The sequence below is a fragment of the Poromitra crassiceps genome (assembly GCF_964638095.1).
Source record: "Poromitra crassiceps genome assembly, chromosome: 11".
NCBI classification, from domain to species: domain Eukaryota; kingdom Metazoa; phylum Chordata; class Actinopteri; order Beryciformes; family Melamphaidae; genus Poromitra; species Poromitra crassiceps.
The window spans coordinates 9,003,793-9,026,882 of NC_139643.1; the positions used below are offsets into that span (position 1 = coordinate 9,003,793).

Genomic DNA, 23,090 nt, shown 5'->3' on the forward strand with positions numbered 1-23,090 from the left:
CAGCACAGCAGTGACATCATTACAGCTTAGCAGTGACATCATTACAGCTCAGCAGTGACATCATTACAGCACAGCAGTTACATCATTACAGCTCAGCAGTGACATCATTACAGCACAGCAGTGACATCATTACAGCTCAGCAGTGACATCATTACAGCTCAGCAGTGACATCATTACAGCTCAGCAGTGACAATGTTGTTGTGTCAGCTAGCCCTCCTTTCCCTGTTCTCTCCATATAGTCTCCCATACTCCTCTATACTCCATACTCTTCCATACGCTCTCTCCTCTCCCACATTTCCCATTCTCTCCCCACCTCCTCCCTCCCCCTGCTCTCTTCTCCCCCACACACACACCCGCTCCCCCCCCCCTTTCCCCTCTCCTGCTCTCTCCTCTTGCTCCTTCCCCACCTCCTATACCCTCCAACATTTCCCATTCCCTCCCCACCCCATCACTCTCTCACATTCCCCCTGCTCTCCTCCCTTCTCCTGCTCTCTCCTCTGCTCTATCCTTCATTTCTATATTTTCTATATTTCTCTATCAATTGTTCAAAATGTTATCTTTATTCTGTATATTCTTGCTACTGTTGTGTCAGCTAGAATTAGCTAGACATATTTTCTGTGAAGCCCTCTGAGACATGCTTGTGAATTAGGGCTATATCTTGACTTGACTTGACTTGACATCATTACAGCTCAGCAGTGACATTACAGCTCAGCAGTGACATCATTACAGCTCAGCAGTGACATCATTGCAGCTTAGCAGTGACATCATTACAGCTTAGCAGTGACATCATTACATCTCAGCAGTGACATCATTACAGCTTAGCAGTGACATCATTACAACTCAGCAGTGACATCATTACAGCTCAGCAGTGACATCATTACATCTCAGCAGTGATATCATTACAGCTCAGCAGTGACATCATTAACCCTTCATTATCCAGAGTCAAAGCTCTGTCTGTCTCTGTTGTGTTGAAGGCCAGTCCAGCAGGAGAGAGCAGACTCCCCTGTACCCAGCTGTGTGTCCATGAAGAGTGACTGGTCTATGGGTCATCCTATAAATTTCAAAGATGGACAGCAGTCTACTGAGCAAAGGTAAGCAGGGGTGCAAACTTGTCACCTTTCGGCGAAATTAGCAGTTTTTAATCCAAAATAGATCATTTGTGTGATTCGTGTAGATCTGTTGAGTGTTTGAAATTGGGGTGGGGGGGGATGTGCCGGGCACTGTCTGGCGCTGACTTCCGAGTTGTCAAAAACAGATTCACACTGATCACGCTATGACTGAGTGTGTGTGCCACAGCGTGCTGTCAATCTCTCCCCCCGCATCATGCACACACAGAAAGGGAGGGAAATAGCAAAATAAAACGTTTTCAATGGCTTCTGTGTGCTTTATACTTGTGCAGAATCGTTTTATTTTGAAAATATCCGATTGGACGTCATATTGTTATTATCGCTAACTAACACAGGAGTGCAGCCGGTCAGTGCGGTCTGCGTCTCTGCTTCGTGAGCTGGATTAGCTCGCTGGCATAACCAGACGGACCAGACTCCAAAACAGATGAGATTAAAATGTGTCAGACAATGGTTTTGTATGCAGGAGACAAGGCTACAGCTGCAGGATCAAATGGACAAAAAGACTGCAACACCACAAACACGACCAGAGCTCAGACAACAACTAACCATAAAGCTCTATCCAGTGGCAGTATGGCCGCCTGTCACTCAACCGGGCCACGCCCTTAATTATGCATAACTTTAAACCTTTATTAAATGTAAACGGCTGAGTTATGCAAAAATTGACCCCCCTACAGTTGTTATGAAAAGGTGAAATTAGCTATATAGACCAAAACTGTGTTTCGGTCCAGGCTGTAAAGATGTTTAATTACTGTTGGGGCATTTTAACAGGAACGACGGGACTTCTGCGTCCTGCCTCAAGTGGCCATTCGAGCAATTACAGCTTAAACAAAGACTTCCGCATCTTCAGGGGAAAGGTGGTGGGCTTGCCTCTTGGTCAAACCCTGAGCTAGCCCCCTGGTGGTCACTGAGCAGCTACCAGATCCGTCTGGGGCTTGAGATCTTTGCTCAAGGTCGAGTGGTAGTTGCACAGGGTGGAGAAAGAATCATTCACTCTGACTTTGAAAGTTGGTACTGGGATTCAAACTGGCAACCTACTGGTCAAAACCCTGCTTCTCTAACATGTTTACTGCCACCACCCTGTTTGATCAATCCTTAGCAGGATCCAGCAGAAGAGAGCAGACTCATCTGTACCCAGCTGTGTGTCCATGAAGAGTGACTTTTCTATGAATCATCCTATTAGTTTCAAAGATGGACAGCAGTCTACTGAGCAAAGGTAAGAACTGAAAACAGATGAGTTTATTTGATTCTACTGAACAGAGGAAAGAAGTCATGATACTCTGTTGATTTACTTTCTTCTCTCAAAACATCACATCCAATAATCATAGCAGCATTTACAGTAGGAATGCACAATATTTAACGGACCGATACATTATCATCCAATATGGCCATTTTGCATGAGCTCGTGACGTCACAGCTGCACCTGGTGCCAGGCGCACTAGAGCCAAACATGGCTGCCAGCAGTGTGGCTGTTCCACAGTTTCAGATGATAACAACTAGGGCTGTCAAATGATTCATTTTCTTAATCGCGATTAATCTTGCGATTAACTATAGTTAATCGCGATTAATCGCATCTTTGTATCGCATGTTTAAAATGCCATTATTTTGCATTTCAAAGCATTTTTAATTAGATATTAATAATTCTTAACAGTGTGTCGTGATTGGGAATCAAATGAATGCAAATAAATGTACTTCGTGATCTTGAATTTTAGATTTATTTTCAATTCAATAGAAGTGCAATGTAGACAGGAGGTAACAATGTCTACAAAATATATATTGAATTGAAAATAAATGCACAATTGTAAACAGTGCAGTACACGCTCCAGAACCGATACTTCCGGCGACGGCGCTGTGGAGCAGTCGAAACCCAAAATGACACAGCCGAAGAAGGGTGTGTCTGAGCTAAAAACTTTGGCACTTCCATGTGAATAATGGCTCGGTATTGGAAACTGTGTATTGATAACGTGTATATCGCGTGAAGCCATTGGAGCCGACCTCCCAGTGGTTAGAGGACCCGCGCATCCGAGACTCTGAAGAAGGAATGAGTGATGAGTCTCGCGCTAGCTAGTTGGCTGCTAGCTGGCCGCTATGCTCCGGTATGCTTAGCTTTTAGGTGATAGTTCAAACTCGATGTACTTCGGTGATATTTTAATTCCGTTTTACACAAGGTGCAAACTACTGTTGACTTGTCCACTGTGCCATTTGGGAGTTTTTCAAAGTAAAACGAGCCATTTAGAAGCGTATTGCTGTCTTTATCCTCCATGCCTGCACAGGCAGGATACAGGAAACGGCTGTGACCAGCTTGATTACAAGTACGGGTGCGACGAAGGGACAAAATAAGCAGCAGGCGATTAACACGATTAAAAAAAAATAACGCGTTATGGTCGGCCCTTAATCGCATCGCGATTAACGCATTAACGCTGACAGCCCTAATAACAACACTATTGCACTATTGAGGGGAAACATCTGAGATCGCATTACGTTAAACCAAAAAGTATTGGAGGCAGTCGCGCACACCCAAAAAACGTAAAGCAGGTGCAGGAACCAAAAAACAGTACAAAGTGAAACACTGGAGCTCCAATTACCTTTTTATTTAGCCATCCAACATTGACGTTTCGAGCTTCTGCTCTTCCTCAGACATAAAGATTGTTACAAAGACGCCATGTTTAAATACACCCGTGACCCGGTCATGTGATAGTCACATGACTCCAGAAAAGTTACATAAACGTTACATAAAAGCCACAGATGCACAACAACAGACACACAGTAGACAAATATGTTTACATAACCATCAAGTATATATACAGGGTAAAAATACATATAGATCAGACACTTAGGGCCCTATCATTGTACGGCGCTATCGTTTGCGCTGCCTTTACGCTGCGTTTGCGCGCCTCTTATTGCTATCTTCACAGCGTCTTAAGCTATTGTCTGCCTCCACCGTCCAGTTTTGCGCTGTGATGACACAGGTGTAGGCGTGGCCCGGGCGTGTCGGTGGGCCTCTACCCTATCATGTGTCTCGCACAAGTGTCATTTAGCGCTGTGGGGAAGATACCGTCGGTATGTGCCGAGCACAAAGAGAGGTTTGGGAGTTGCCCGTTCCAAAATAGGCGTTACAGCGCAATGTGTTAGAAAAAATCGCATTACATTACATTATATTACGTCATTTGGCAGACGCTTTTATCCAAAGCGACTTACAATAACACTTATAAGAAATAAGGGTAACACTTTATAATAACGTTCAGTAGTAAGTCATTTATAAGCTATTAGTTAATGATGAACTAATTATGAACTAATCATTTACAAAACATTAATATACATTTGTTGATTATTAATGTGTTATGTAAACATATCGTAACTTTTAAATCATGAAATGATCATACATAAATCATTAGTAAATGAGTAATAAGTGATTCATCAATATATTATGGATCACTTGTAAGTCATTCAGTTGTTATATTTTATCTATCTGTTCTGTCTATCATTATCTATTTCATCACTTTACACATTTGTTAATCATGAACAAATGTTGAACAAATCATTACTATATGATCTGTATATAATTTGTATCAGTACTTGTAAGGTATAGCCTGTTAAAAGTCTCAAAACAATTATGATCAGTGTTTCTGTACCATAACTGTACCAGCTGTTAGTGAAGCTCCTCCCCATGCCGACAGAAGCAGCCAGCACTTAGAAGCACTGCAACACAAACTACAAAGTCTTCCCCAACTGTAATAAATGATGTGTAAATCATTTACAAGTCACTTATAAAGCTTTCTGTATCCCCTGATCTAAAGTGTAAACAATTCATCACACATAAATGTGTTGCATCATTTGTAGATAACCGTGAGCTGTTAGAATTCAAAATCCTTTCTACCAACATAACTAGCCTGTTATCTCTACTGTAGGCTACTGTACTGTACTGTGCAGTCAACCTAGTGACATCTAGCAGCGAGCTACTTGGCGAAAAGGTGAAATGTTATCATATGAGTACATGAGACATGATCAAATGTTTCATGTCCTCATGTCCTCATGTCCTCACACAAGTCATCTTTGTTTAATTTGATTGCAGAATGTGAATCTATTTTCTTATTGTATTGTATTTTATTATATCAGGCTACTACTTTGTTGAAAGTACACAGTTTTACTGTACAGCAGATTTGCACAGCAATTGACGAAATTAAAATCGTATTACTGCACTGTTGCAATAAAAGAAAAATCTACTGTATATGTTCTGCTGTATATTATGCAAATCATTTGTTTCAGGTGTGGAAGATCTACAGATGATATGTAACACAGTGGTGTAGTCTAGTTTATTGTATGTGGGTTTCAGCTTGGAGTGACATTTAGACACCGCCCCCATTTCGGGGGGGGGGGGGGGGGGGGATTGCGGGGGGTGGTACAAGAAGTCACTGTTGCTCGGCAATTCAGTACAGAATCCCGGATCAGCTGTAATTTAACAGGTTAAGCCATGTTAGCCTATCTACATCAATTGTAGCATGTAGCAGCATAGGTTTCTGACCGGATAACAAGCTGATGGCGAGAAGCACTCGTCCAGCGGCTGTCTACCTCTGTGAGATCTCTAACCAATAATGGTCAAATGCTGAATCATTCTGTGTGATTTATTCAGCTGAATCAGCGTCTGGGCATGCTTCCTCTTTTTACCAACTCTTGCTGAGGCTCTTGCCTTCAGTTCTCCCTGTGGTTGCTGGAGGGGAAGTCTCACTTTTGAAATGATAGTCGAAAGTCGTAGAGAATGTTTGTTGTGATCATAGTTTCACTTTGATCTCTCTAGCTACAATACAGTCATGGAACTCTGATTTTGGTTTGAGAGACAAAATCTCATCAAAGGGGCCTTGAGGTGGACTAAATTAGGGGTCCTTGATATGAAAAAGGTTGAGAATCACTCGCCTAGGGGACCTAAATATCTCTCTCTCTCTCTCTCTCTCTCTCTCTCTCTCTCTCTAAATAATGACATATAGACCTAAATTAAGTAGCCTATAAATAAACAAACCTAAACATGTGTCCTTGTGTATTTTTGTGGAGATTCAATAGCATAGCAACAATTAGATTTTGATTTGAGGCATGTGATATTTCAAAACCAGAGGAGATGCCTTCCCCTGCAGTTATCTCCCTGGTATTTGTGAAATAAAATCATTGAAGTGAAAGTTTTGTCACAAAACTATATTGTTATATTTTTGATTGGGCATTTTTAAGTGGGTACACTCAAATCCTGGAGCTTTCCTAGTGGGTATACTGTGTATACCTGCGTATCACATAGACCACTGGTAACACATTTATGTGTGATGAATTGTTTACACGATTAATGGATACAGCAAGCCTTATATATAAGCCTTATAGAGCAAGACCACACACACACACACACACACACACACACACAGGTCCCTATCGTTGCATCGGCGCTGTTTCTAGGCCGAGCGCCTGGCGCAGCGCAAATCAGTGGGCGTGGACCAGCGCACTTGATATCGTCGTGCTGGCGCTACACGCAGCCTAAAGCATTACAACCACGCCTTTTAAGCGTAAAATTATGCACCGTCATGCTCATTGGATAACTGCAATAAACGAATTGCACGCTTGCCTTTTTAGCTCCAATTCCAGTGATCCCGCAAAACCAGACGAAAGCCAAACGCTCTGCCCCCCCCCCCCTCCCTTCATCCAGTCTGTCTGTCTGCATTATAGGCTATTATTCCATATTATTATGCTTCTCAAACCAATCTAACTGCAGTTTCAATACTGCAAGCATGTAAATACGCTACACTATAGCAAGATCAAAGTGAAAAGAATGTTCTAAATGCATCGGATAGAAAATGATATAGCCTATGGCTGGATGTCATGAGATTAGATGAAAGTTTGGGCAGAATGATATCGTTTTATCTCTTCTCCCCCACTGCACGATGCAACATCCTCTGAATGACACCTATCACTTTTACTGGATCTGATTACTTTATGATATTTTATTTACAGGATTTTATTATTGAGTAATTGTATTTTATTTGGCCTATATATGCCCCCCCCCCCCCACCCCCTGCCCACAGGCTCTGACAAATATGTTCATTCTCAATAAAATCTTCAGTAATCAATCAGAGTGGCTTTAAAAGCCAGATTGGCAGCAGCTGGCGCAGTGTGATCAATATGGCAGACCAAAACCGATCCACTAAATTCACAGCAGAGGAGAAGATGGTGCTGGCGACTCAGGTGATATATCTGTCCACCATTCATTTTGAATAGCTACAAAACAACTCTTTACTTAAGTCGTTTATTCATCTATCCATCCAGGTTCAAATGTACCATCGCGCACTGTTTGGGGAGGGGAATTACCCCGCCGGGAGGGCCGATATGCGCTGCGGCTTGTTCAGCACCTCGGACAGCGCCGCTGCCACAGACGGGGGAAACATTTGGAAATAATTCTAACTACTATGCTTTGCACACAGAAAAAATAAATACAAAAGACAATTCTGTAATGAATAGCTGTAATGAAGAGTGGGGTTTGAAGAAGCGCTACACAACAGTTTATCCAGTTTCTCTCTTTCTCTCTTTCGTTCTCTCTCCCTTTCTCTCACATTAAACGATATACATGCCTATAATGTCAATTATCTGAATGAAATAATAATACATATTAATTAGGAATATTAGTAATATTAGAAGCCTAGCTAATTTCGGGGGGGGGGGGGGGTAATAAAACGTTGAGCTATATTAATACAAAGTTCATATTGCTAATCAAAATGTTCCTAAACGATTTTTTTATACATCAAATATGTGTAGTTAGACAGCTATCCCATTTGAAAAAGATCTGACAGATATAACTCTGCTGCTGTCTGGATGCTGCACATAAATGGGGATTATTATGATAGCCTAAACTAAATAAATGAAACTGTGCATTGCAGCTTCACCCAAAGCCTGAGAAGGGTTGCCACTGCATGCTGTAATCTTCCAATCTTATATTCTATTGTATTCTAAACTGTATTTTTCTATATATTCTTTCTCCATTCACTATCGTGTCCCCTGCGCACTGAATAGGCCTGCTTTTCAAAAGCGCAAGGCGCTAAATTTAGGCCAGCTCGGAAGATATCACTAGGCCGGTATTTAGCGCCGACACGCCCACTTTGGCCCATTCTGGGACTGCGCCACGCCCATTGGGCCTAAAGCGCATTTGGCAGCGTAAAGCCATATTGATATCGTCCCAAAACAGGCGCAAGGCACGTTGTTTTGCGTTTAAGGCCCGTTTTAGCGCCGAAGGCTTGTGGGAGAATAGGGCCCACAGTATGTAACCGAACTGAATCAGCGCCGATTCCTCGTGAGTCCCCGAGTGTTAGCGAGTAGGTTGGTTAAACTCACTCCCCCAGTATAAAGGCACGTTAATCAGCTGGTTTTGAAATACCACTTGCATCAAATCAAAATCGAATTGTGTCTGCTATTAAATTACCACAAAAATACACAGAGACACATGTTTAGGTTTGTTTATTCATAGGCTACTTAATTTAGGCCTATATGTCATTATTTATATATATATATATATATATATATATATATATATATATATATATATATATATATATATGTATATATTAGGGCTGTCAGCGTTAACACGTAAATGCGTGCGGACCATAACGCATTATTATTATTATCGCGTTAATTGCATGCCGCTATTTTGTCCCTTCGTCGCACCCGTACTTGTAGTCAAGCCATTCGGTTTCCTGTCTCCTGCTTGTGCAGGAGGCATGGAAGAGAATGACAGCAATACGCTTTTTAATGGCTCGTTTTACTTAAAAAAAAACTCCCCAAATGGCACAGTGGACAAGTCAAGAGCCGTAGTTTGCACCTTGTGTAAAACGAAATTAAAATATCAAGTTCAAGTTCAAGTAGTTTATTGTCATATGTATAATACAATGTATAATACAATGAAATTCTTTATGCTCTGAGCACCCTCAGCCTTACATACACAAGGACATGGTCACAAAGACCGACAGAAAAAGGGTGTAGACCTATATAACTATGTAGGCAGCACGTGATACAGACATGTCTGTACACAGTGCGTGTAGACATAACACAAACCACGATACAGTACAATACAATAATGGTGCACAACAAAGTGACAGTGCGTTGCAGTGTGTGTGAGTCAACTGTTCAGCAGCCTGACTGCCTGGGGGAAAAAGCTGTTACTGAGACGGGTGGTGTGTGATTTGATGCTCCGGTAGCGTTTTTTGGAAGGGAGGAGTGAGAACAGGGTATGAACGGGGTGGCTGGTGTCTTTGATAATGTTTTTGGCTTTCATTTTACAGCGAGTGGTGAAGATGTTATGGAGGTTTGGTAGATCTGTGCCAATGATTTTAGCTGCTGTCTTCACAGTCCTCTGCAGCAGTCTGCAGTCCTGGGCGGTCAGGTTGCCGTACCACACTGTGATACTTTCTATGGTACAGCGATAGAAATTCACAAGGCCTTTGGTGCTCAAGCCAAATTTCTTGAGGCGCCTCAGAAAGTACAGTCGCTGCTGTGCCTTCTTGAGGATGCACTTGGTGTTGAGAGACCATGTGAGTGTGTTTGTGATGTGTGTGCCCAGGAATTTAAAGCTGTCGACTATGTCGACAGATGACCCGTTGATGGAAATGGGGGTGTGAATGACTTTGGACTTTCTAAAGTCAACAATGATTTCTTTGGTCTTATTGGTGTTTAGAGAGAGGTTGTTGTTTTGGCACCATAGGGTTAGATCTTCTATTTCTCTCCTATAGGCCCTCTCATCACCGTCGGTTATTAATCCGATCACTGTGGTGTCATCCGCAAATTTTATGATGATGTTGTTTCCAAATCTGGCGACACAGTCGAAGGTAAACAGAATGTACAGCAGAGGACTGAGGCAGCAGCCTTGGGGCGCGCCGGTTCTGGTGAAAATGATAGATGAACATCTATTACAAATGCGCACAGATTGTGGTCTGCCTGTCAGAAAGTCAAATAGCCAGTAACAGATGGCGCTGCCCAGACCAAGGCCCCTAAGTTTCAACAACAGTTTTGATGTCACCGAAGTACATCGAGTTTGAGGCGAGCGATCACCTAAAAGTAGCTAGCGGCCAGCTAGCAGCCAGCTAGCTAGTGCGAGACTCATCACTCATTCTTCCTCCAGAGTCTCGGATGCGCGGGTCCTCTAACCACTGGGAGGTCGGCTCCAATGGCTTCACGCGATATACACGTTCTCAATACACAGTTTCCAATACCGAGCCATTATTCACATGGAAATGCCAACGTTTTTAGCTCAGACACAGCCTTCTTCAGCTGTGTCATTTTGGGTTTCGACTGCTCCACAGCGCCGCCGCCGGAAGTATCGGTTCTAGATATATTTTGTAGACATTGTTACCTCCTGTCTACATTCCAAATCTAAAATTCAAGATCACAAAGTACATTTATTTGCATTAATTTGATTACCAATCACGACACACTGGTAAGAATGATTAATATCTAATTAAAAATGCTTTGAAATGCAAAATAATGGCAATTTAAACAAGCGATACAAAGATGCGATTAATCGCGATTAATCGCGATTAATACAATTAATCGTTTGACAGCCCTTATATATATATATATATATATATATATATATATATATATATATATATATATATATATATTTAGGTCCCCTATGCCAGTGATTCTCGACCTTTTTCATATCAAGGCCCAGTTTCAGGAATCAGAGTTCCATGACTGTATTGTAGCTAGAGAGATCAAAGTGAAACTATGATCACAACAAACATTCTCTACGACTTTCGACTATCATTTCAAAAGTGAGACTTCCCCTCCAGCAACCACAGGGAGAACTGAAGGCAAGAGCCTCAGCAAGAGTTGGTAAAAACAGGAAGCATGCCCAGACGCTGATTCAGCTGAATAAATCACACAGAATGATTCAGCATTTGACCATGGTTGGTTAGAGATCTTACAGAGGTAGACTAGGAGTGATTACATAGATTCACATTCTGTAATAAAAGTAAGCAAAGATGACTTGTGTGAGGACATGAAACATTTGATCATGTCTCATATACTCATATGATAACATTTTACCTTTTCGCCAAGTAGCTCGCTGCTAGATGATGTCACTAGGTTGACTGCACAGTACAGTAGCCTACAGTAGAGATAACAGGCTAGTTATGTTGGTAGAAAGGATTTTGAATTCTAACATTTCTGTGTGATGAATTGTTTACACTTTAGATCAGGGGATACAGAAAGCTTTATAAGTGACTTGTAAATGATTTACACATCATTTATTACAGTTGGGGAAGACTTTGTAGTTTGTGTTGCAGTGCTTCTAAGTGCTGGCTGCTTCTGTCGGCCTGGGGAGGAGCTTCACTAACAGGTCATAGCTGGTACAGTTATGGTACAGAAACACTGATCATAATTGTTTTGAGGCTTTTAACAGGCTACCTTACAAGTAATGATACAAATTATATACAGATCATATAGTAATGATTTGTTCATCATTTGTTCATGATTAACAAATGTGTATAGTGACAAAATAGATATTGATAGAGAGAATTCGAAATACATACATGCGATGGGACGCGTCATCAGTGATGTTAGCTGGGGTCGTAATAATAATAATAATAAATATAGCCGCAAGCGGCGATGCGGGGTCCAAGCTTCTGGTGACTTGGGGGTTATATGTCAGATAATATAGACACTGAATTGCACATTTAGTCAGATTTGATATGTGCACAAGTGTACCAAGTTTGCAGTAAGTAATATGTAGTAAGTAGCAGTGGTGGTGGTAAGCCAAATGGTGGCTGTCAAAGAGGCTTATTAAGCAATGGACTTTTTCTAGGCAAACTGTCATAATTTCAAATCCTAGCTTCCTGATAAGCTTAGATGTGTTAGCCATGAGTGGACAGCTTACTGAGGTGTTGCTTTTGTGGTGTTCCGAGTCCATTGGATGAAGATAGTGTGCTGCTTCTACTGTACACTTCTGATCATGGTTATAGATGTGCTCAGTGAGGAAAGGATTAAACAAACTGTTCCTGAATGGTGATCTAAGTAATTGGTTGTCACAATGAAAAGCCAATGCTTTTGTAGTAGTGGTGGTAGTCATAAATCTGGTCTGCATAAGCACAAGGCCAGAATTTGAACCATTTGTCATGAAATTAATGTAAAATCCTAACTGTTACTAGATACTCCACATGGTACATTCATAGTGTCTCTGTATAGGTATAACAAGATTAATATTCAGGTTGTGTAAATCACCCTTTAAGTCAAACTGTTAGTGGCTTAACTCATTCATGGCCAAAGACGTCTTTGACGTGTTATCAGGAATAGCCCTCCCAGCCAATGACGTGTTTGATGTGTTTTTGTTTTTATTAGTGCAGCGCGTAGTTCAAACACTTCCCCAGCCTGTGACATGGTATCAGGTCCCTGGCATCTAAGACAAGCCGACAACACGTGAACAAACACATACCGCAGCTGTTGTTTTGAAATTGAGCAGGAGGAAAAACAGAAAACGGATAAACGCTTCCTTGTGCAGACAGGAGAAACGCCATTGAAACGCCCCTCGGCGCGCTGCACGAGCTGGTCGCCTTCCTGTGTGCCAGCCGGGAGAAAACGGGAGAAAGTAATCCAGAGATGTGTTTGATCATCGGAGGAATGAGGAAATGATCGATCAGTTTGACGGGTAAGAGGGCGGTGAGGACGTGTTGAATAGCCGAGGGGAAAACGGGAACGATCAAATAGCAGGGAGGATAGGACAGGGAGACATGGACGAGGACGGGTGGACCAGAACAAAACAAAATAAACACACGAACAGCTAACAAGGCAGAAGCGGCAGTCACAGCAGCAGACGCCAGCAGTACTCAGACCCGGAAACAACGTAACGAAGATAAAAGGGGGATCGTGTGTGTGTGTGTGTGTGTGTGTCTGTCTGTCTGTCTGTCTGTCTGTCTGTCGGTGTGTCTGTCTGTCTGTGTATCTGTCTGTCTGTCTGTCTGTCTGTCTGTGTGTCTGTCTGTCTGTCTGTCGGTGTGTCTGTCTGTCTGTCTGTCTGTCTGTCTGTCTGTCTGTCTGCACACTCACTCACACTGAGTAAACTGTATTGTTGAATGTAAAAAAAAAGGCACTTCATGTGTATATATATATATATAAATATTATTTTTTTTGTCATTTGTGTCATAACGAATAATATTTACATGTCTGATGTTAATACAGTTCAAAATAAAAGAATTGAGAGCGAGTTCTGCCTGAGATTGTGCCCTTTACAAAAATTGCCTTTTCTCCTGTTTATCTTCTCAGGGAGACCTTTTTGGTGAAAACAGGGTGTATATAAATGGCTATAAGTAGAGTACAGAACATGCTAAAAGCTCACTTTTTTTTCCCTGGTGAACCCAGAGACGTACATCTTCATTTTGAGGTATTGCAAATCACTTTGGTGCTAATAGATAATTTACTGTGGGTCTTGAAAGATGACCAACAATTATGAAAATCTTTGGCCTGTGCTAAATATTGGCAGTCCTAAACTGGCCATGAATGAGTTAATAGGTTATCAGTTAACAAGTTACTTGTCTGTTATTCAGATGTTTTAAAAGGGTAAGCTTGGGCACAGTGGACATCTACAAGTTGGCAATAAAAGTGTAAGCTCAAGGTTGACTAAAGGAGTTAGGATATAATGCATAAAAAACTGGGACAAAAGACAGCAAAGGAGGCAGATATATGATTCAAACAATAAGTTTTTATTGCAAATAATAGTTTTTATGAAATGAAAAACTTAAAGTAAAAAGAAATATATCAATTCATTTTGTCCTTGTGTGGGGCTGAGTCGGGGTTTCTGGACTGTGTGGAGGGACTGTCGAGTCTTGGAGTCAAGTCTGAGTCAGGGCTATGATTTGTCTATTATGTCAACTCAGATGTGATTGAGCATGAGGATAGCTTCTTCCATTTCGTCTGTAGTCATTTGAGTTGGTGATTTTGTAAGCAGTGGTGTGATAAGTGCGAGTGGGATGGTGTATGATGTTTCCTGGTTATTGATGGACAGAGAGAATTGGATATGTGTTTTGCGGTTTCTGTTTTATGGCGTTGATTGCATTTGTGACATTTGTATGTGAGTGAGTCAAAGTTTACAGTAGTGATGGGTGCCAAAAACAGAAGTACTTGTTTGTGATGGTGGCAGAAGAGACTTCACCATAGATGCTTTGAGTGGTGGGTGGTGGTGGTTCTGTGTATGATTCAAGTGCAGTGGTGGGTGTTGATGTTGTGGTTGGGGTGGTTGTCAGATATGTATTGGTTTGTATGCATGTACGGATAGGTTGGTCAGGTGGTACCAGTCGTCGATGTCAGGTTTACAGTACCCCCACACAGCTAGGTCAATGGTTCCAGTTGTGTCACTGAGGAGGAAGGTTGTTGTATTCATGGTGGTGCCGGCTCAGGTTGTTGCTTCAGTTGTGGGTTTTACCAGTTTGATTACTTTGCAAGTGATGTTGATCTGTGGAAGAGCATGGCATAAACAGACAAATTAGTCATAGGAAGTAGTATGTTTAGCTTTTATAACTTCACATTGACATGACACTATTTGCATATAGGTTGACTTTAGAAAATCTGGAGTATGTAATTCAAATTCAAAGATTCAAGGCCAAGGTTCAGTAGGTGGAATTTTGTTTTTGCATGATATTGTATGTTTTATCTAATGTCACTACTGTGGCATAGGGTGCAAAAAAAGACAGTAGACTTACTTTTTCGAAGTGGCGTCCTTCATTCAGAATGGTGGTGGTTGCATGTAAATAGCCACCCAGGGAGTGATGGATTATGGGAATTTGAGTCCGAGTCTCCAAGCCCTGAGTCAATTAGGTGGCTCACACATGTGTGTGTGTGTGTGTGTGTGTGTGTGTGTGTGTGTGTGTGTGTGTGTGTGTGTGTGTGGGAAGGGGGGGGGGGGGGGTGTCACAGCAGGTGGCATTAAAAGTTTAGACATTACAAGTACCGCATAGTACCACACTTCAAATAAACCAAACTATACCTTTCACAAATCAACTCAATACGTGTCAAACTAAATGAATGCCTGCAAAACTGTTTTCGGATGTGTGAGATGTGCAAAATAAATCAGCATTGTTTTTCGGTGGAGTGTCCCTTTAAGGCCAAAACTCTTAAAGGGATAGTTCGGTTTGTTTGAAGTTGGGTCCTATCAGCTAGTCACATACACTAACGTAATTAGGTACAGTGTTCTGGACGCTGAGCGCAGTGTCTAACGAGATCCGGCACCCAGAGGAGCAGCCTTGCGCAGCCTCACCAGCTTTTTCTCTCTCAGTACTGGGGGTCAACAACTAAAACTATAACTTTAATTTAGCCACCTAAAACAACGCCCACCTAAACAAATCGATATCCGTGTACATGCACGCTTTATTTTGACAATTTTCAGCGCTTTACTTTTCCGCAAAACAGCAGTTTCATTCGGCACTGCTTTTTCTCCAAACCGTACAACTACCGTGTTCCTCCGCTAAACGCCAGGTCAGAGCCGCAGCACTGGATTACTCCGCAGTTATTTGGGGGTAGGCTATTTTATTTCTCCCGGTTTGAAGACACAACAAATAGAATACACGGACGAAAATATGAGTGATTTTGATAGCGAGGATGATACAGTGGTAGACGGATCAATAAGCGTGCCTTACCGCAAGCTATGTATTGACGCGCGGCTGCATTAAAACCCAGGGAGGTGTAGTTGCACCGTTGACCACCAGGTGTCATCTGTGAGCATCCTTGAGATTAAGTGTTGCCGGGCCAGTTTCATTGACGGGACGTTCGGGGATGCTTTTTCCGACCTTATGTGCATTTATTTATCACATCCTATCGGTGCTAAATAAATGCACATAAAGGGAGCTTTAGTGTGCAGACTTTTTCCTCTTTTTTTTCCATCACGTAATCACACACACAGTACAATGTCATGAAATTGCAGCAGGCTGAGGAAGCAGAGAAAAGCGAGGACAATAAAGAAAGAAAAATTGATGTAATCATTTTTGTGATACATAACATATTTTTAGCAAACAAAATCTTCATTGAAACATAAAATATGTTTTAATGTTTCAAAATAATTAGACTGTGGTCTGCACGCAGTGCGCGGTCTGCACGCAGTGCGCGGTCTGTGCGTGCAGTGCAAAGGGAAAGAGCCGTGAGCCTCACCACTCGTTAATTCATTAATTAATTCGGTTCAGGTTTGAATTTAGTTCAGAAATAACATTTAAACAGCAATAAATGCGGGGCAGGTGTTGAAACCGAAAGTAAGACTAGCGCCATCCAGCAGAGAGAGGGAAGGAGGGGGAGCGGCTGGTGTGGAAATTTCGGGAAAGAGAAACTAGAGGCTTTGTTGGAAACTTGCCCTTCTTCAATCATGAGGAGACGAACCTTGTCGCAAAAAAAGGCACAACTTCGCCTATCTGGCAGCATTTTGGATTTCACCCTGATGAGGATGGACAACCCAAAGATACTAGTAAAGCCGTGTGGAGGATTTGTGCAAAAATAATCAGCGTTAAAGATGGACAGACAACCAATATGCACGACCATTTGCTTGCACTGCATGCCGCGGATTATGCTAAATTGCCACCACGTGCAACTACTCGATGCGCTCCTGAGCATCCTGGAGCAGATGCAGCAGAAATGACAATGATGCAACCCAGAGGATTATGCGGAAAGAAATACTGGAATATGGAACCCTGACTGAAGACGTTTGTTTATTCATGTAGCCTAATTAAAAACATTTTCAATGATAGCCTGAGGTGTCTGACTGTTTTTAATCATTTACAAACGAAATAACTTTAAATTTGAGCTGAGTTGGTAGGCTACCAACTCAGCTCAAATTTAAAGTACCAAGTAGGTAGCCTACTTGGTTCGTTGTCTGTGTGTTTCAAATGAAACTATAAGCTATTATAGGCGTGGGGAGCGGTGGAGCGCCGGGAAGAAAACAGGTAATTACGCCAGCTAAATAGGCCCCAATATAGCGTTAAAATAAAATAAAAAAGTAGCCTATAATGTTAATTTAATTTCGGACCGTCTGAATATGTTTTATTTATGAGCGAGGTGAACCAACAACATTGGGCATCGTGGCCAGTTTCATTGACGGGACGTTCATGGGGCACACCATTCTGTTAGGCTGTGATCACATGATCACATACAGGGTCACCATACCGCTGATCGCATTTACCGAAAGTATGAAAGTGTGCTGAAGAATTGGAACAATGTGTTATTCGTGTAGTGACTGACAGTGCAAAAGCAACATCAAGGCATTTAATAAAATCCCTGGCCTGGAAGAGGCCAATAAATAAATAAATAGATAAATAGATGAATAGATAAATAGATAAATAGATAAATAGATAAATAGATAAATAGATAAATAAATAGATAAATAAATAAATCAACAAATAAATCAACAAATAAATAAATAGCATTGACTTGCATGATCGACTTTATGCATCACAGACACACCATCAAGTAGCCTAATTAGGGGCCGTTCTGAAAGACAACGCCGCATATCAAACAGCTGCAGTCTGCATAGTTGGTCGGGGGAATAGCTACAAGTGATGCGCGGGTCAGGTTTTTTTAAAGCCCGCACCAACCCAACCCGTAAAATCGGCTTTAATGCCGAGCCCGCCCCAACCCAGAAACCCGCAAAATGACAATTTATTGTAATATGTCTCTGGACTCGGGGCAAAGCGCTGCTGCGCTCTCCAAGGTGCAGAAATGCTTCTGTACTCCCCCTGAGAAGATCTACGGTTAAATAAACAGACAAACTGTTCCAAACGTGTTCTTTATTGGCGAACAAACAGCAGAGCATGCACAATGCAGCACACAGCAGCAAAACATTGTCATGTAACCATGAGGAACTCTTTACTTCTCTCATGCACAGTAGGCTAAGGCTACATTCTTCACATCTTAACGGTGCATTTCTTAAAGAATAGGTGTTTTAAACATTAAGTATCTCTCACAGAGATCCAAACGTTAATTTATTATTAACAAATAGGCTACCTGTTTTAACATACACCCGCACATATCACGTTCACACAAACAAACTATTCTCTGAACGCTTAATTTTAGGCTATAGCTATAAACATGAACTATCTTCTTTCCCCCCACCCCCCCTCCACACACACGCTCAACTTCATCTGGTTCGATCAGGTCTGGGGTGTCTTCCCCAACCGCCTCTGTCTCTTCAGTGCATGCGCTTCCAGAGTCTCTTCCTCCGCGGGGGCGCGTGATGTGGCCGGAGTCGCCTCCACCGATGCTACACAAATTAACCCAATAATAATCAGTATCTATGAATAAGCAACTTTATTCAGGCACTCAACTCATACAGTCAAGGTTTAAAGGTTAAAAATAATAATTATTAATAATTATTATTTTCTAGGGCATATCGGAATTAAAAATAACACGGCCTGCGAGGCTGAAACCGGTCGGCGGGCACTGGCAGTGTTATTTTTAACTGATATGGAAATAAAGGCTTTTTAACCTTTAAACCTGTAATACATAAATCAATATGTATTATATATATATATATATATATATATAGCCTATATATATAATATTTATTTATTTTTCTAGGGCATATCGGAATTTAAAATAACACCGCTGCAGGGATGAAGGCCTGAAGGCCCTGCGAGTGGGCAGTGTTATTTTCAACTCTGATATGGCAATAAAGGCTTTTTAACCTTTAAACCTTGACCTGTAATACATAAATAAATATGTATTATATATATATATATATAATTTATTTTTTATTATATCATATTTATTAATACATTTATTATATATAGGCTATCGTATTTGTACAATTTATATATTTATAATTTATTTATGTATTACAGGTTGAAGTATTACGCTGAAAGAGTTAATTACAAGCTAAAATAATTAAATATTACAGGCTGAACTATTAGTTTTAGCTTACCATGCCCCTCACGGGCCTCAGACTGGGCCTGCAGAGCTGGGATGAGGGCTGCTGTCATTCTTCGGGCTTGATGCACATTTTAACACATTGAGTGCCAAGGACGTCTGTGCACGTCCTAAAAAAAAGTAACGTTCAGTGCCAAGGACGTCTGTGCACGTCCTAAAATCATAATTCATATTATTCCATAATTCTGCTGTTTAAGGTCGTACCCAGCCAGTGAGCATGAATCCCTTCAAGGGATCACACGGCGCCACCTTAAACATCGACACGGAAGCTGCGCCACCCACCTCAGATCCTTTACTTTGTACAGGAGACAGCAGGGAAAGACGTGATCAAAGAGGAAACCGATGCATGCTTCAGCCAGAGCCGTATATATTGCTCTGTCTACAGCGGAGAGTGGGCTCGGCTGCATCCGCGCTCACAACTGAGCTCTTATGCTTCTATCTATCTCCACACGATTCCCTGCCAGAACGCCAGCATCCGAAGCCGAACGGCCAAGCCTTTTCGTTCAGTCGCGTTTGGCATTTCCTTGATGCGCGCTGGGATTCGTCCGGGGCAAAAACGGAGTCTCAGAAAACAAACTCTGTGCGTGTGGGGAGGAGCCCGCAGCTCAGAGGTGGAGAGGGGAGGGGGGGGGGGGGGGGAGAGGGGGGGGGGGGCACGCAGGCTGCACAGAAACCACACCACGCCACCACATCAGAAAACACCAGCCAGAGTCAGTGAATGTGCTCGAAATTAGAGTGCAAAAGGTATTCATAAAAGTGACTATATCTTGGAAAGTTAAAAAAAACGACAGAAAACCCTTGAAAGTGCACTTTTTTCAAAGGCTGTCATTTCATAATGGAACTGTCTAGAAACAAAATTTCTTCTTTGGAAGAAGCAGGAGTGTTCAATGTTTCATTAAAGTCCAGCCCTATCAATATAGCCCTAATAGAAAAAATTCTATAGCTGTTTTCAACTGAATGGAAGTGAATCTGGCACAGGCTGCAGACAATTTTACTGAAGCGCTGTGGCACTCAATGTGTTAAGAGACACTTGAGATGGGGGTGGAATGTTTCACAAGTCTATTAGTCTATTGTCTCATGTAGCCAACCTATTGAAATGGAAATAAAGGAATGTTGCTCGGCGAACACACTCGCCGCTTACAGCACTACTGTGCGTGTGTCAGTGTGTGTGTGTGTGTGTGTGTGTGTGTGTGTGCGCGCGTGCGTGCGTGCATGCGTGTGTGTGATTCGATTAAATCTTATGACGTGCTAAAGCTCCTGCATTTTAGCACCGCACGCTGCGCTATCTTCAATGAGGAAATGGAAATCCAGACCTTGTAGAAAAGTGTCGATTTTTGGGGTTAGGGTTGAAAGTAATTCTCTCTCTTTTCAGAGGCACACAATTACGCACATAAGACACTAAATTTAATAGTTAATTTAATAATAGTTAGTTAGTGGATTTAATAGTTAGTTTGTGGATTTTGGTTTCCAGGGACTTTAATCATCAAGGGGAGAGACAAAACATGATTGATTGATTCGATTTCATAGGCTAATATGAGAATACCGCATATCAAACAGCTGCAGTCTGCATGGTAGCCTACTATTATTATAAAAATGTACACTCTCTAGTCTGTGTCCTTTGTGTGTGTGTGTGTGTGTGTGTGTGTGTGTGTGTGTGTGTGTGTGTGTGTGCGGGCGCCGTGCCCATTGTCTGAAAACATATTTTTATCAAACAATATAGGCCTACTCTGGTTATGGTCGTTGTCACAGCGCCGTATTAGCGGACAACCCGTCTCCACCTGAAAGCGTCGGAGCAGCAAGGCGGAACAGTGCGAATGTTTCATAAAAAATTACAGGTTGCAACCCTAACCCTGTGGAGAAAACAAAAAAACCCTGGCAAAACAAAACAAAACATATATAAATCTGTTTTATTATAAATATCTGTATTATTATAGAGGGTATTGCGCAATACCAGCGCAGGATAATACACAAATAAAAAGCTCAGCTGCAGCCAATTGTGCTCTGGAGCTTTTTGCCATTTTTCGCCATAAATGTTCGTAAAGTAGCACTTATTGAAACCTACTACCCTGCTTGTAGGCATCAAAAGTCATCAGAAATTAATTTAGTGATGAAATAAAACTTTAAATTGTAAAAAAAACTTCCCGGAGCTTATGGCGTCTTCTCTGCTGCGTTCTGCCTCTGCTTAGACCAGTGTGGCGAGACCAGCAGAGGCCCTGCTTGGTCTCGCCGCTTGTAGGTAGTTGTGCGCTACTGCCCTCTAGTGGCCCACTATGATACCACATTCTACCGTTAGACAGAATTACTGCCGCACCGTGGTAAAACACGCTTATAGATCCGTCTACCACTGAGTCCGAGTCTCCAAGCCCTGAGTCAATTAGGTGGCTCACACGTGTGTGTGTGTGTGTGTGTGTGTGTGTGTGTGTGTGTGTGTGTGTGTGTGGGAAGGGGGGGGGGGGTGTCACAGCAGGTGGCATTAAAAGTTTAGACATTACAAGTACCGCATAGTACCACACTTCAAATAAACCAAACTATACCTTTCACAAATCAACTCAATACGTGTCAAACTAAATGAATGCCTGCAAAACTGTTTTCGGATGTGTGAGATGTGCAAAATAAATCAGCATTGTTTTTCGGTGGAGTGTCCCTTTAAGGCCAAACCTCTTAAAGGGATAGTTCGGTTTGTTTGAAGTTGGGTCCTATCAGCTAGTCACATACACTAACGTAATTAGGTACAGTGTTCTGGACGCTGAGCGCAGTGTCTAACGAGATCCGGCACCCAGAGGAGCAGCCTTGCGCAGCCTCACCAGCTTTTTCTCTCTCAGTACTGGGGGTCAACAACTAAAACTATAACTTTAATTTAGCCACCTAAAACAACGCCCACCTAAACAAATCGATATCCGTGTACATGCACGCTCTATTTTGACAATTTTCAGCGCTTTACTTTTCCGCAAAACAGCAGTTTCATTCGGCACTGCTTTTTCTCCAAACCGTACAGCTACCGTGTTCCTCTGCTAAAAGCCAGGTCAGAGCCGCAGCACTGGATTACTCCGCAGTTATTTGGGGGTAGGCTATTTTATTTCTCCCGGTTTGAAGACACAACAAATAGAATACACGGACGAAAATATGAGTGATTTTGATAGCGAGGATGATATGCCATTCACCTTGGTGACAAGAGGATACAATTATGAACCAGAGAGAATACAGAAGAGGAACTTTTGCAGAGAGTGAACAGGCAGAGAGATGCGCCTGCTGTCTAAATGCCTGGGTGCCCTGGCTGCAAACCTTATTCACCATTCCCAGGATAAATTGTGGAAAACGACCCACACCAGAGAGGCCAGGGGCCTGTATTACAAAGCAAGATTAGTGGTTTAGCGAGGTAACTTCAGGTTTAAACCTGGTTTAGCCGTACTACAAAGCAAGTTAACTTCTTACCGACATATATTTCCATAGCAACTTATGCTTCACACTTAACCTGGTCCGCAGCAGGTTAAGTTGCAAGGATAAGATTAGACCTTAGATACACTGCCCACGAACCAATCGAATCAGCAGTTTGGAAAAATGGCCAACCCCTTTCTGGACGAGTTTCCCATCTAGGAAGGAGCACGAATTGTAATGTTGAATGAGTAATGTTAATCAATGTTAATGTTAATCAAGGACTAAAGCCTTGCACTTGTTGGCTATTTTAATTAAGCCCTATACCACTTTGGAATATGTTTTTATATATTCATTTGTGCTCTCAAGTAGCCTAGATACGTTGTTTGATCCCGCTGATCGATTGCAGCTGAATAGTGAGTGGAGAAATATCACTAAACCGGCATAAAAAGGTTACATAAACGTCTCCAAAGCGCACGGTGCCGTGTGCGCAACGGAGCTGAGACTGACGTTGGGTTGGAATTGAAATAGTCATAGCTTACATGCTGGAATAGCCTACTACATCTAAGCAATTTAATATGGGATCACCTGCACACAGGCGATCCCATATTAAGATGATTCATATCTAGGCTACTCCTGCATTTTGCAGCTGCAAGTGTTGCTTTTGGCCTGTATGAAGTGATT

At 42.0% G+C, this 23,090-nt stretch overlaps 1 pseudogene across 1 annotated transcript in view; it reads left to right on the forward strand.

The window, feature by feature from the left end:
* Positions 1-1,066: 1,066 nt before the first annotated feature.
* The window catches only part of LOC310784809 (NLR family CARD domain-containing protein 3-like), a 61,140-nt pseudogene continuing 39,116 nt past the window's right edge, over positions 1,067-23,090 (forward strand). Inside the window, exon 1 of the transcript in view lies at positions 1,067-1,091. The product of the transcript in view is annotated as an NLR family CARD domain-containing protein 3-like (transcript). The remainder of the gene's footprint in view (positions 1,092-23,090) is intronic.